A 13,419-nucleotide genomic window follows, 5' to 3' on the forward strand; every position below is an offset into this window, starting at 1 on the left:
CTTTGGCAAACGTGGGTAATTATTTTTAACATCAGAAAGCAACTGTACCTTCCTTGTTTAAAATATTGTTTGTCGCTGTTTTGTTAGGGAAGAAGAAAATTCTTCAACAGGGTAAGGATTTTTTAAAGATTTTTTTAATTTTTTTTTATTTATTCGACAGAGATAGAGACAGCCAGCGAGAGAGGGAACACAAGCAGGGGGAGTGGGAGAAGAAGAAGCAGGCTCATAGCAGAGGAGCCTGATGTGGGGCTCGATCCCATAACACCGGGATCACGCCCTGAGCCGAAGGCAGATGCTTAACCTCTGTGCCACCCAGTCNTCTTTGGCAAACGTGGGTAATTATTTTTAACATCAGAAAGCAACTGTACCTTCCTTGTTTAAAATATTGTTTGTCGCTGTTTTGTTAGGGAAGAAGAAAATTCTTCAACAGGGTAAGGATTTTTTAAAGATTTTTTTTATTTTTTTTTTATTTATTCGACAGAGATAGAGACAGCCAGCGAGAGAGGGAACACAAGCAGGGGGAGTGGGAGAAGAAGAAGCAGGCTCATAGCAGAGGAGCCTGATGTGGGGCTCGATCCCATAACACCGGGATCACGCCCTGAGCCGAAGGCAGATGCTTAACCTCTGTGCCACCCAGTTGCCCCAGGATTTTTTAAAAATATAAACCTTAATAAAAATCATATCACATGCTATGCAGGAAACGAATAACTATCTCTTAGGCTGGTTTCAAGAGAGCCCACTCAGCATTCAGGTTAAGAGTGACCAGAAGTATGAGGAAATAAACACTAAGTGAGGCAATCCACAAACAATGGGGAAAGGCATACAATGGACAAAGTTTCTTCCTTTTNGGGGAAAGGCACACAATGGACAAAGTTTCTTCCTTTCATTCCCTGGGTAGATAATTCTGAGAAGCCTTTTAGAAGGAGCTTTTTTAGCAGCCTTTTAGAAGCCTCCTGAGAAGACCAGTGCCATGACATGTCCTTTCAACAGATTCTCTTCTTCCACTTTTCACTCTTCCTGGTCCCCAACTCCTGTTCCCTGTATGATATCCCAGGATAAACTATCTTGTCTCAGACTCTAGCAGAAGAGTCTATCTTGTCTCCAGCAAGAAAAAAGAGAAAGAATAGTCAGAGAAAATCAGAAGCAAGTAAGAAGACCAGAAGGTATTCATGGAGGTCAAGAGAGGAATTTCTGGACTCCCGCATGGCTCGTCAGTTAAGCGTTTGACTTTTGATTTTGGCTCAAATCATGATCTCAGGGTGGTGAGATTGAGCCCTGCCTGGGCCTCACAGCTTAAGATTCTCTCTCTCTCTCTCTCTCTCTCNCCTGGGCCTCACAGCTTAAGATTCTCTCTCTCTCTCTCTGCCCCTCCCCACTCCACTCTCACTCGCATTCTTTCTTTCTTTCCCTATATAAATAAAGTTTGTTTAAAAAAAAAAGAGAGAGGAAGAGGAGTTTCTAGAGGAGCCATTTCCCATCTGTCAGTGCTGTGTTCCAAAATGCCCAATATGAAAGAGTAAATAAAAGTAGACAAAGTATGGGAAGAAGAAGCAGTGTGCTGCAGAGTGTATGTGCACTTACGGAGAACATGCACAATTTGGGGGCCTCTTTCTGGCAACTGGTAGATACGGTTTGTATGAGTTTCTGATTGTGACCTCCTACATCCCCATGCTGAGAGACACAACTCACAGTGATTATCTGTATGTATTTTCCCAGGCATAGTTTATAAAATAAAAGGCCAGTTGTCCAGGGCATTTATCGTCTTCTCTGGATAGCAGTGCAATGATCTAGAACATCATATCACAATTATTTTTCAAGATTATTAGTTGTCTTCCTAAAAGTAACTTGCTACCATCCTACATTTGTAAGTTAGTGTGTGTTAAAAACTTTTGAAGGACATATGCCAACCTAACAGTTGCTATAATTGGGTATTGGGATAACTGGAAAAATTACTTTTTAAAAATGCCTTTAGGGGAATGTCTGGGTGGCTCAGTCACTTAAGCATCTGCCTTCAGCTGGGGTCATGATGCCAGGGTCCTGGGATCGAGACCCGCATTGGGCTCCCTGCCGTGGAGAGCCTGCTTCTTCTGCTCCTTCTATCCCTCCCCCCTGCTCACGCTCTCTCCTTCTGGCTCTATCTCAAATAAATTAATAAAATCTTGAAAAATAAATAAATGAAACATTTATTTCAAAAACATGATGAATTTATAATAGGTCTCTGACATTCTATATTTCCTTAATGAACAACTGTTACACAGAGTTCTGATATTTCAAAATTTTTTGGCAGAGTGAGTTCTTAGAATTGAACTGAAGAGATTCCCATTGCCTGCAGGCTTCACCCACCACCAAATCTTTAGCACGGTTCAAAGTCATGCCTTTGGAGACACAACTTATCGCTTGTAAATTAAAGACTTTGGCTGAGAAATTTCCCTTCCCTATACTAAACTCTATACGCTTTAAACCCTAGAAGAGAAAACATTTCAGGCTCCTCTCAGAGAAAATCAACTAACTTCTGCTGAATCCATTCAAAGTTCAACATTGACAGCACAAAAGCTGACACATTTCCTAGCCTCAACAAATGAAATTGAAAAAACAAAAATAAGTCCAACCATCTCCTTCTAAGGAGAAGACCTGTGATTCAGAATTAGTAATTTTAGAATTAAGTTTTGTCAGGATCCTTCACACCTCTTCTCCAAGGGGAAATTAATTCACAGCTGATGTCCCACATAATTACAACAAGAACTAATACATTTTCATCCATGGACAATCAAAGCTGCTGCCATGTGCAGTTCTGACCTGATCTGTTCCCACCAAGCCCGAGGGGAGACATTTTTGTACTACTTTTACGTCCACCTGAAGGTAACTGCTTTCCAACAAAAGCTGTTTATCTGGGCTGAAAAAAAGAAAGTAGCTAGAACTGTGACAATATATTGAAGGTAAGATGTTTTAAGCAACAAACAATTTATGAAGGAAATATTTTTATATAACTTTTGTTTTATCTTTAAAAGTTTGCTATAGTTTCCATATTGATTATGAGAAAAACATCCTTTACAAAAATCTCAGAAAATACATAAAGCATTTTTTTAAAGATTTTATTTATTTATTTGTCAGAGAGAGAGAGAGCACAGGCAGGGGGAGCAGCAGGCAGAGGGAGAAGCAGAGTCCCCACTGAGCAGGGAGCCCAATGGATGCTTAAGTGACTGAGCCACCCAGGCACCCTTAAATTGTTTTATTTAAACAGCACCTACATGCATTTGAATATATAGGTCATTTATTTGGCAGTCTAAACAATGAAAGCATCAAAAATGGAACTTTCCAGTATTTCTATGTGACCATCCATCTTTTAAAAAACACACCACTATAACAATTGAAGGATACTTTGTTATAATGTATAATGTGCAATGAAGACATCACGCTGTGGAAGCAAATGAGCAGTATTGACAAGGTAATATGACTGAAACGATTGGAATTCTCATATATCAGCCTTGTTGTTTGTATGTTTTGGCAAGTAACAAATTTTTTTTTCTTTTCAAATTTTTACTTAAATTCCAGTTAAGTATCATACAGTGCAATATTGGTTTCAGGAGTAGAATTCAGTGATTCATCACTTACATACAGCACCCAGTGCTCATCATAACAACAAGGCTGCTTAATGCCCATCACATATCTAGCCCATCCCCCATCCACATCGCTCCATCAACCCTCAGTTTATTGTCTATCTTTAAGAGTCGCTTATGGTTTATTTCCCCCTCTCTCTTTTTCCCCCTTCCACATGTTCATCTGTTTTTTTTCTTAAATTCCACATGTAAGTGAAATCATATGGTATTTATCTTTCTTATTTCACTTAGCATAATATACTCTAGCTTCATTCATGTCATTGCAAATGGCAAGAATTCATTCTTTTTCATGGCTGAGTAATATTCCATTACAGATATATACCCACACACATACCTCTTCCTTATCTATTCATCAGTCAACGGACATTTGGGCTTTTTCCATGATTTGGCTATTGTTGATAATGCTGCTATAAACATCAGGGTGTGTGTGCCCCTTCAAATCTGTACTTTTGTATCCTTTGGGTAAATACCTAGTAGTGCTGGATCTTAAGGTATTTCTATTTTCAACTTTTTACGGAACCTCCATACTGTTTTCCAGAGTGGCTGCACCAGCTTGCATTCCCTTTAACACTGTGAGAGGGTCTCCCTTTCTCTGCATCCTTGCCAATATGTGTTGTTTCCTGTGTTGTTAATTTTAGCCGTTCTTACAGGTGTGAGATGGTGTCTCATCGTGGTTTTGATTTGTATTTCCCTGATGATGAATGATGTTGAGCATCTTTTCATAGGCCTATTAGCCATCTGGATGTCTTCTTTCAGAAAAATGTCTATTTGTGTCTCCTGGCAAGAAACAAATAATGTACAGATTTAAACTGCAATGGTTAAAATATCTATTTTATGCATTTCCTTTATTAATCTATATAACAGAAAGAAAACACAAAAGAATACATCCAGAAATTTTGGGGAATGAATCAAGTTGATCATTATTATTATATTATTATGCTTTTTTTGACTTGACCTACCTACATTTCGGAAATGTCATTAATTTGGAACAGGTTATTTCCATGTAGTCTGAATAAACACTGTTCTGAGTAAGATGTATGTGGAAGGGTAATTTTTTGAGCTCTTCACATATTTTTGTTTGCTTTTTAATTTTTCCTTCTCCTGCACTAACCACTTAGAGCCCAGGATACCAGTGAAGACTGTGATGACTCTCGATCACAATTCAAAGTGAATTAACCATAAAAGCTTGATTGGCTTCCCTGGAAAGTCCAAGTATGGCTAGACCCAAAGCTCAAATGATGTTATCTGCCTCTGTCCCTCTCTGGTCTACTTTCTTTGGGCTGATTCCATTCTCTTGCAGGCTTTCCTTCCAGCTCCCACTAGCTCCAGGGCTACTAACTCTAGGAAAGGGAGAGCCTCTATCCCAGAGTTCCACCTTTCCTGGATTGGGTGGGTCTTCCTGGCCTGGCTTGTCTCTTCTGCCCATCTCTTAGCCAATCACTGTGGTCAAAGAGATGAAATGCTCTTGTTGGCCAGAACTGGGTCATGTGTCCATGCTGGCAAAGATTCCTCTCTTATAAAGCAAACAAACTAATAATGGAGAAGAGGTGTATTTCCTAAGGAAACCAAAATAAGGAATAATTACTGGGCAGACAAAAGCAAACATATTCAAATCACCATGTCTCGGGAATTTTTATTGAGATGAAAGCAGAAGTTGCTTGAAGATCACATTCTAGTAGGTGCTGAGCCCGCAGGGATCCAGGCAGCCCAGGAGCCAGAGAACAGTGGCCATTTCAGGATGACCAGTGGGAAAGAGAGGGGCCTCCTCATGCTTTGACGCTACACAAAGCCTTGATATAACCATGAAGAAGGAAACCCAGTGATGACTGAGATGGAATGTCCTGTCAGCCTAGTATATTGGGTGTTTGGTATTTGATGACAAAGATTTATGTGATCACTCACATTATTTATTCAGAAATCAGAAAGTATTTAGAGAACATATGGACTCATGCTATCTTTGAAAAAAATGTGTCACTCTAGCCTGTGAGCTCTGACTTGGAAACCGCATCCCAGATCTAGTTCAGTTGTGTTAAGTATATACACATTGGTATGAAACAGATCTCCGGAACTTTTTCATCTTACTTTGAAACTCCATACCCACTAAACAACAACCCTCTTTTCCTCCTCCCAGTCCCTGGTAACTGCCATTCTACTTTCTAGTTTCTTTCCATTGTGATCAGAAAAGATATTTTGTGTGATTTCAACCTTCTTGAACTTGTTAGGACTGGTTTTGTGGCCTAACATGTATTCTATCCTGGAGAATGTTTCATTTGCACTTGAGAAGAATGTATATTCTGTTATGGGGTAGAGTATTCTGTATATTTCTGTAGGTCTAATTGTTCTATACTGTTTTTCAAGTCCTCTGTTTCCTTATTAATCTGCTGACTGGTTGTTTCAATTAACCTTTGTAAGTCTAAGTTCCTCATCTGTAAAATACGGCAATATAAGCAGTACCTACTTCACAGGTTGATATAAGGACTAAAACATCTACTCCTTATAAAGTATTAACACACTTGATATACAACAACTGCTCAATAAATGTCAGCAACTAGTAGTAATCTCCAAGAAAGTATGAACGGGTCAGGGTATATCCACCACCATGATTCAAACATCAATGCAAAATGCATAGCCTAAGTCTCTAAAGTTACACTTGACTGAATTATTAAAGGACAGATTTGCCAAGCAGTAGGGAAAAAAAGGAATATTACTAATTTTGTTTGTTTTATAACCCAGTTGTCAGCTGGATGCCTTCCTACCTCTACCTGCAGTTATCAGTCAATCAAAAAGTCTCCCTGGCCTCACCTAGATGCTCTCATCAAAAGTTTAGGCATACATGGCATTTTGATGACCCAGGAGGGTCCAGAGTCTTCCCCACACTTTCCACTGATACTTAACAATTTGTACTCTGATATTTTCCCTGAAACTATCCATAATGGCTTGTGTCAGCCTGTGCTGACATAAGTCCAAAATTCAGCTTCTTTGCTGATTTCCACAAAAGATCAATTTGAACCAACAATTTCATGCATTCTAAAACATTGCTTAAGTTTCACAAGGTCATGGGAAGAGGTCATGTCCCATTCTACCATTTTGCTAGACCTACCCCCCACACACTCTTCTTTCTTTGCTCCAACTTCTCCAGAGTAACAAGAAATCCTTACTCATAATTCCTTAGAATGAACTTTTTATTTCCAAGTAAAATCATCAAAACACATTTCCAAACAAAACAGTTTTCTTATTGAGAAATTATGTTGCAAATGTTAGATAAATAATATTTTTATCCCTTTGACATTTTGTTAGACTTCATTATATACTCTCCATTCAGAAGTTATGGGATGTGCACCTACTTTGTAAAAGATATGCACAGGGGAAGGGACCTTAGGCAAAGATACTACTCAATTTACCACAAATGAAATAACCCTATATTTCAAAGTACCAATAATAAATGCCAAGAATATAATGAGTTTGCAAGAACTTTATAAATTTTTTTTTTTTTATTTTTTTTTTATTTATTCGACAGAGATAGAGACAGCCAGTGAGAGAGGGAACACAAGCAGGGGGAGTGGGAGAGGAAGAAGCAGGCTCATCGCAGAAGAGCCTGATGTGGGGCTCGATCCCACAACGCCAGGATCACGCCCTGAGCCGAAGGCAGATGCTTAACCGCTGTGCCACCCAGGCGCCCCGAGTTTGCAAGAACTTTAAAGTGAAATGTTACTATGTCTAAGTGAGGCAATCCACAAACAAGGGGGAAAGGCACACAATGGACAAAGTTTCTTCCTTTCATTCCCTGGGTAGATAATTCTGAGAAGCCTTTTAGAAGGAGCTTTTTTAGCAGCCTTTTAGAAGCCTCCTGAGAAGACCAGTGCCATGACATGTCCTTTCAACAGATTCTCTTCTTCCACTTTTCACTCTTCCTGGTCCCCAACTCCTGTTCCCTATATGATATCCCAGGATAAACTATCTTGTCTCAGACTCTAGCAGAAAAGTCTATCTTATCTCTAGCAAAAGAAAAAGAGAAAGAATAGTCAGAGAAGACCAGATGGAAGTGTCCAAATTTTTGTGAATATTTATATTTAAGTGTTGACAATTGACGGACTTTTACTTTTGTCTCTATTTTCAATGCTGATATTTCATATAATTTATACTTATGTCATTAAACTCGGGATTGCTATTAAGACAAGGAACTTGATTTTCTGGCCTGTAGGAAATTAAGATGTTCTCAAATAATCTGTGTTTCCAAGAGAAGAGAATCTTGGGATAAAATTATTTACTTAGAAACCTAATAATGAATATAAACTTCAGGAACACAAGAGGTTTTATCTCTTTTGTTCACTAAAGGATTCCAAGCTCCTAGAACAGTTTCTGGCAGGTACTCAATCCTCACTTGGTAGATTAGTTAACACATAATAATTTATAAAACTTCATTTATCCAATGCACATTTATTATGTGCCTGTTTCATGTCTGGCTGGTTCTAGGTGAATCAGATATTCAACTTATACAACCTTATTTTTAAGGTCCCCAAGTATTGAAACTTCCACCACTTTCTTAGAGAGATTAATTACTCTTACATTTAGGAAGCTTTCTCTGACAATTATATATTTTGTTTTTCTTTCTGTTTTCTCACAACTCAATCCTTCAATTTCCTTTCCAGTTGATCTTTAGTGACCTGTGTGCAATTAACCAATATCTTTTCTGAACTGTATGACATACCCTAAACAAAGCATCAGGTTCCAGCTGTGAACTCAAGTCATTTTACAAAGAACTATCAATTCTCTGAATTTAGGTACAATAATTGTTTAAGTGTAGCTTTTTGTGGCACTGAGTTTTTATATTTTCACTGATATAATTTGCTGAGAATTACCTTTCCTTTTTTACTGTTACTTGAGATTTTTCAGAAAACACTGATTTTTGTGTTTTCATCAGTCTATTGCTACAACTAACATGCAGGAAACATCTATAGCTAACTCCAAGGACCATTTTACATACATTATCTTGTGCAATTCTCACAAAATAAAATCTCTGTGACAGTATTATTAGCGTGGCCATAAAATAGATGGAGGAGAAAGGTCAGATGACTACAATGAATCTGAAATTGAATCTGTTTGTTGTAATTCAAATTCTTAACCACTCAGCTATTGTTGTCAAGTTCATTTACGCTGTCTTTCCTTTACTAGTTTTGGTAATATTTTAAATTTCTGTGCTTATTGTTGACTTATATCTCAGGGCAAAATCTTAGGATAATGTTCTTCTTTTTCCCCATGTTTGGTGCAGAAATACATGTTCAACTTGGAAGTAGATGTTTTTGGTGCCATACCAAGTTTCCATTTCTATCTTTTCCCTTGCCAAGAGCAGCCAGATTTTCCTTTGCAGAATCAGTCTTCTCCCATTGAGTAGCAGGCATGTAGTTTGAATGGAATTAACCCCATTTCCTGCTCTAGGTGTGGGTTCTTAACAGATGTCAATCCATGTGTTAATTTAATGCCTGATGGTTGAGGAAGGAACAGTCATTTAGATTCAAGTCAGTTAGGACACGTTCATCTGACTTCAGTGATTGGTTTGGGTTGGTCCAGAATGAAGTTCGGGTGTTTATGCCATGATGAAGGGAAGAAAATATCTCTCTCTGGCTCTGGATATTGTGATGTGTACACAGGAGATGGGGAATTGCTGCAGCTATTCTAACATGGTGGAAGGCAGTCAAAGATAAACCAATACACAGAGCAAGACTGAGCCAAGTGAACTGGCAAGAAATTCAGCTACATTTCAAGTCAAACCATGACTGAAGCCCTCTGAGTACAACTGCACTAATAGTTGTTAGCTGGGAGATATGGGTGAGCTATTTTTGTCTTGTTTTGTTTTGTTTTAATTTGAATAAAGTTCATTTTGCCACTTATTTTGGCATATTTATATAAATTTCTTCCATTGTTTGTCTAGGCTTTTGTTACTTGTAACGGATAGCATCCAAACTGATAGAGCCACTTTCACTTTTTTTTTTTTTTTTTTTTTTTTTTTTTTTTTTTGAGAGAGGGAGAGAGAGGGCATGCACGCACAAGCATAGGGGGAGGGGCAGAAGGAGAGGAGAAGAGAGCATTTCAAGCTGGCTGTAGGCCTAGTGTGAAGCCCAATGAGGGGCTCCATTTCATGACCCTGAGATTGTAACATGAGCCGAAATCAAGAGTCAGTTGCTTAACCAACTTAGCCACCTAGGTGCCCCCTCACTTTTATTTCTAAATTTAACTTTTGTTTTCTTTTACTTGACTAAGAAATTTCTCCCAAATTTCTTTTTTTCAAAGATATCTTCTATGTTTAATTTTGTCCTTGGAATAACATTAGTTTTTAAAATTCATTTAAATTTGTTTCTAGATTTCTCTAGCTTCTTCATCTTTCCTTCCTTGAAACTCAGTTCTCTTGAAATACTTTAAATGAGGTCCGTTTATTAATGGACCAGTTACAAGGTCACCAGTTAAAAGGCCACCAGTTACAAAGTCATTTCATAACTTCACATTGCAAATTAATTAGTTCCTGCCAATAAGTTGTAAATATAATATAGATATTCTTGTCAATAAGCTGCAAATATAATATGGCTTTGCCTCCATTCAGACCACAAAAACCACGTAATGTTAGTGGTGGAAGGAACCTTAGGGGTCATCTAATTCAACTTAACTATTTTACAGATGGGAAAATTGAGGCCCAAAGAAATTAAGTGATCTGCCTAAGGTCACACGGTTAATGGTAGGTCTCTTGTGATTCCTGACTCTTTCCATTAAATCATGCCTCCTCATGTGCAATGAAGCCTACCAAAACTAAATAAATAAAACACAGTATTTCAGGAGAGTAGTATGATTCCATAATGTCTGGTACAATCACTGTGTACCATAAAAAGGGCACTGAATTGAATTGAATTGATTTTTAAGTCTCAGTGGAAATTAATTTTCTATAGTTAAAATTCTGTTTGAACTTTAACAGTCACTGAAGATTAATTTTTAATACATTTTGAATCATAAAATTGACTTCTTAATGTTAGAAAAATTCATGGAAGATACACGTGGATTGTTTTATTAAACAACAGAAATTTTAGTTACGAAGAAATAATTTCTGGTTGACTTTTCTTTCCCTACTTTAAGACAGTAATATTTAAATATTAAATTTTTTTTGCATGCTTCCTATAAAACAGACATTTCTCTTTGTTCTCATCTGTAGCATAGCTCCTAAAACCTCTCTGGTCATCAGGATTAGCCTGAGAGCTTTCTAAAATTATAGCTACATCCGGAACCAAAACCTCAGAACAGGGGCTCAGACATTTGTATTGTTTTGAAAGCTCCTCTGGTGATTCTGCTCATTGGCCAAGTACAGAAAGCACAGCTCTATAGCAGTCTATAAAATATGTATCTAGAAATGTTTTATTGTAAAAAAAAAAAATCCACCAAACACACACACTGTTTCTTTGAATAATGGATGATGGCTGCAATAGTTATCAATACAAATAGTCACATCTTCTGTGTTGGTGAAAATACACGTGCAAATGAAAGCCAAATTTTATTGACTCTAAGATGGCACTGAGTGTAAAATGCATCATTATTTATGTACCACTAGGGGAGAAAAGTTTATTAATTAAACTGACATGCTATCCATTGTAAGATGCCTTGTGATTTCAGAGGTGATAAAAACATACACCTTGAAAGTGATGAAGTGCAGTTAATTTCTACTCTTACAATTGGAGTTATAATGATGCATGTCAGATTGAAAGTGAGTAAAAGAGGGAGATTAACTTCTACAATATAAGGAGAAGAGGAAATCATATTAATGATCCTAGCAATACTAAGATCTTTGGACCTTACATGCATCTACTTCTAAAGTTTTTCTGATAACTAGAAATCTAAGTTCCCATGATGTCTTGGGAGCTTTGGATAAAATTGGTAAGATTATGGGGCCCTAGAGGTCTGTAGATCTCACTTTGATGCATACCACCCATACACATGCTCACACACACACACGCACGCACCTCTCAAGTCACCAAAAAACAAAAGCAAAAGCAAATACATTCATATACATATATATATATATTTATATATATATATATAAATATATATATAAAGATATCTCACATGGGTGGCATTCAATTGTTGTGTATTGAGGTGGGAAAATCTAATTTTACTTTCACATCGTTGCTTGGACCAAAATTGTAGTTGTATTTCCTGTCTAGCTACTCAACTTGGTTCCTATATGTAACTGCAAGAGTGTTTTTACTTTGTCTTGTTTTAAAAAGGTTGGTGGGGGGAGGCCAAGATTTAAACTGAAGGTTTTGGTTTCAGTAGGTGAGTAGTTACTGAAAAATATAGATTAAGCTTACATTCTGGCTAAAGCAAACCTCTTTTCCATTCTCCTCCCTTGATATTCATGAATAACGATGGATTTGTCTCTTTTTTGGTTTCAAAATTATGTATGCTGATTTCAACAATATAATATCCTTTTTCATTTATAATATTAATTTTGTATATTTTAGCATTCTGTCCTGGCTGTTTTGTTAGCTTGCTTTCCTTGGATACTAAGTATACTGCCTTCCTTTATGTGGTTGGTTTTCCATAGTGTATGATACTTTGGATTGTGCATTCATCTTTATCATTTGAGAGACCTTATTATCTTGTCTGGAGCATCTACATGTAGTCTCTTCGGGAGAAAGTGGTGATTGCTGCTGCTGTTTGCATGCCAGGCTCTTTATAGTGAGAAAGGGGCAGGGGCAAGATATACCACTGCACAGTGGCTGTTCTCATGATCTTGAGCGATCCCCCTTCAATCCAGGTGCTGATTTTCATTGTTCAGTTGGAGGCAGACTTCCTGTTTAGGTTTTGTAGTCCAAGGTAGGTAGATGAATACAGCTCCATGTGCATTTCTGCTCCTTACTACTGAACTTCAAATAATGATCCTATTTGATGCTGGGGCCCCAACAATGCTCCCTGTTTCTGTGTTCCACCGTTAGGACTTCCCTACACATATCCAGACCCATAGTTTTTCTGTTCAATGTGATCTCATCTGCTTTCCAACATTCGTCATAGGTTCTGGTCTTCTAAGTGCCATACCCTGTTCTCAAGTACAGTTATGTATTTATGCATGCCTATGTATACTTTCAGAGGTTCAGTGAAAGGAAGGTTGTATGTCAGTTTGCTCTCTTTTCACCTCCTTGCTCCATATTGCAGGGAACTGTAGTTTCTAGATTCCTTTGTCTATTTCTGGGTCACTTTGCTAATAAGAGACACTGGTAAATATTCGAAAGTTTAGAGGAGGGATAAATCCATTTCTTCCTCTTCTCTCTGTTTCTTTTGGCATTTCTAATAAAAATTCTGTTTTCCCTGCAGCTTGGGTACCCACTTACCCCTTTCTTTTAGGATCCCAGACCATGGCTAGCCCCACAGCTAGATGGCCCCACCTTCTGAGCTCTGTTACCACAGTCTAGAAATAGCAGTTTCCTGCTCCTGTATATGTTTTATTTCTCTCATTGCCTTCTGCTTCCTTTTCTGCATTTCCATTATGTGGTAACCAGTCTCGTGTATTAAATGCCATTCATTTAAAAGATCTAGAATGGTTTTTCTTGATAGTCCCTCAATGATACAAAGTAAAAGACTAAAGCATGTTCTCAATCCACCATCTTGAAATGAACATCTAGAAATATTAGTATATTTTAAGAGCACAGGTTTTTTGTTTGTTTGTTTGTTTGTTTTTAAGTAGGCGGAGCCCAACGCAGGATTTGAACTCATGACCCTGAGATCCAGACTGGAGCTGAGATCAAGAGTCGAAAACTTAATTGACTGA

Source organism: Ailuropoda melanoleuca, chromosome 3 (assembly GCF_002007445.2).
Source record: "Ailuropoda melanoleuca isolate Jingjing chromosome 3, ASM200744v2, whole genome shotgun sequence".
Taxonomy (NCBI): domain Eukaryota; kingdom Metazoa; phylum Chordata; class Mammalia; order Carnivora; family Ursidae; genus Ailuropoda; species Ailuropoda melanoleuca.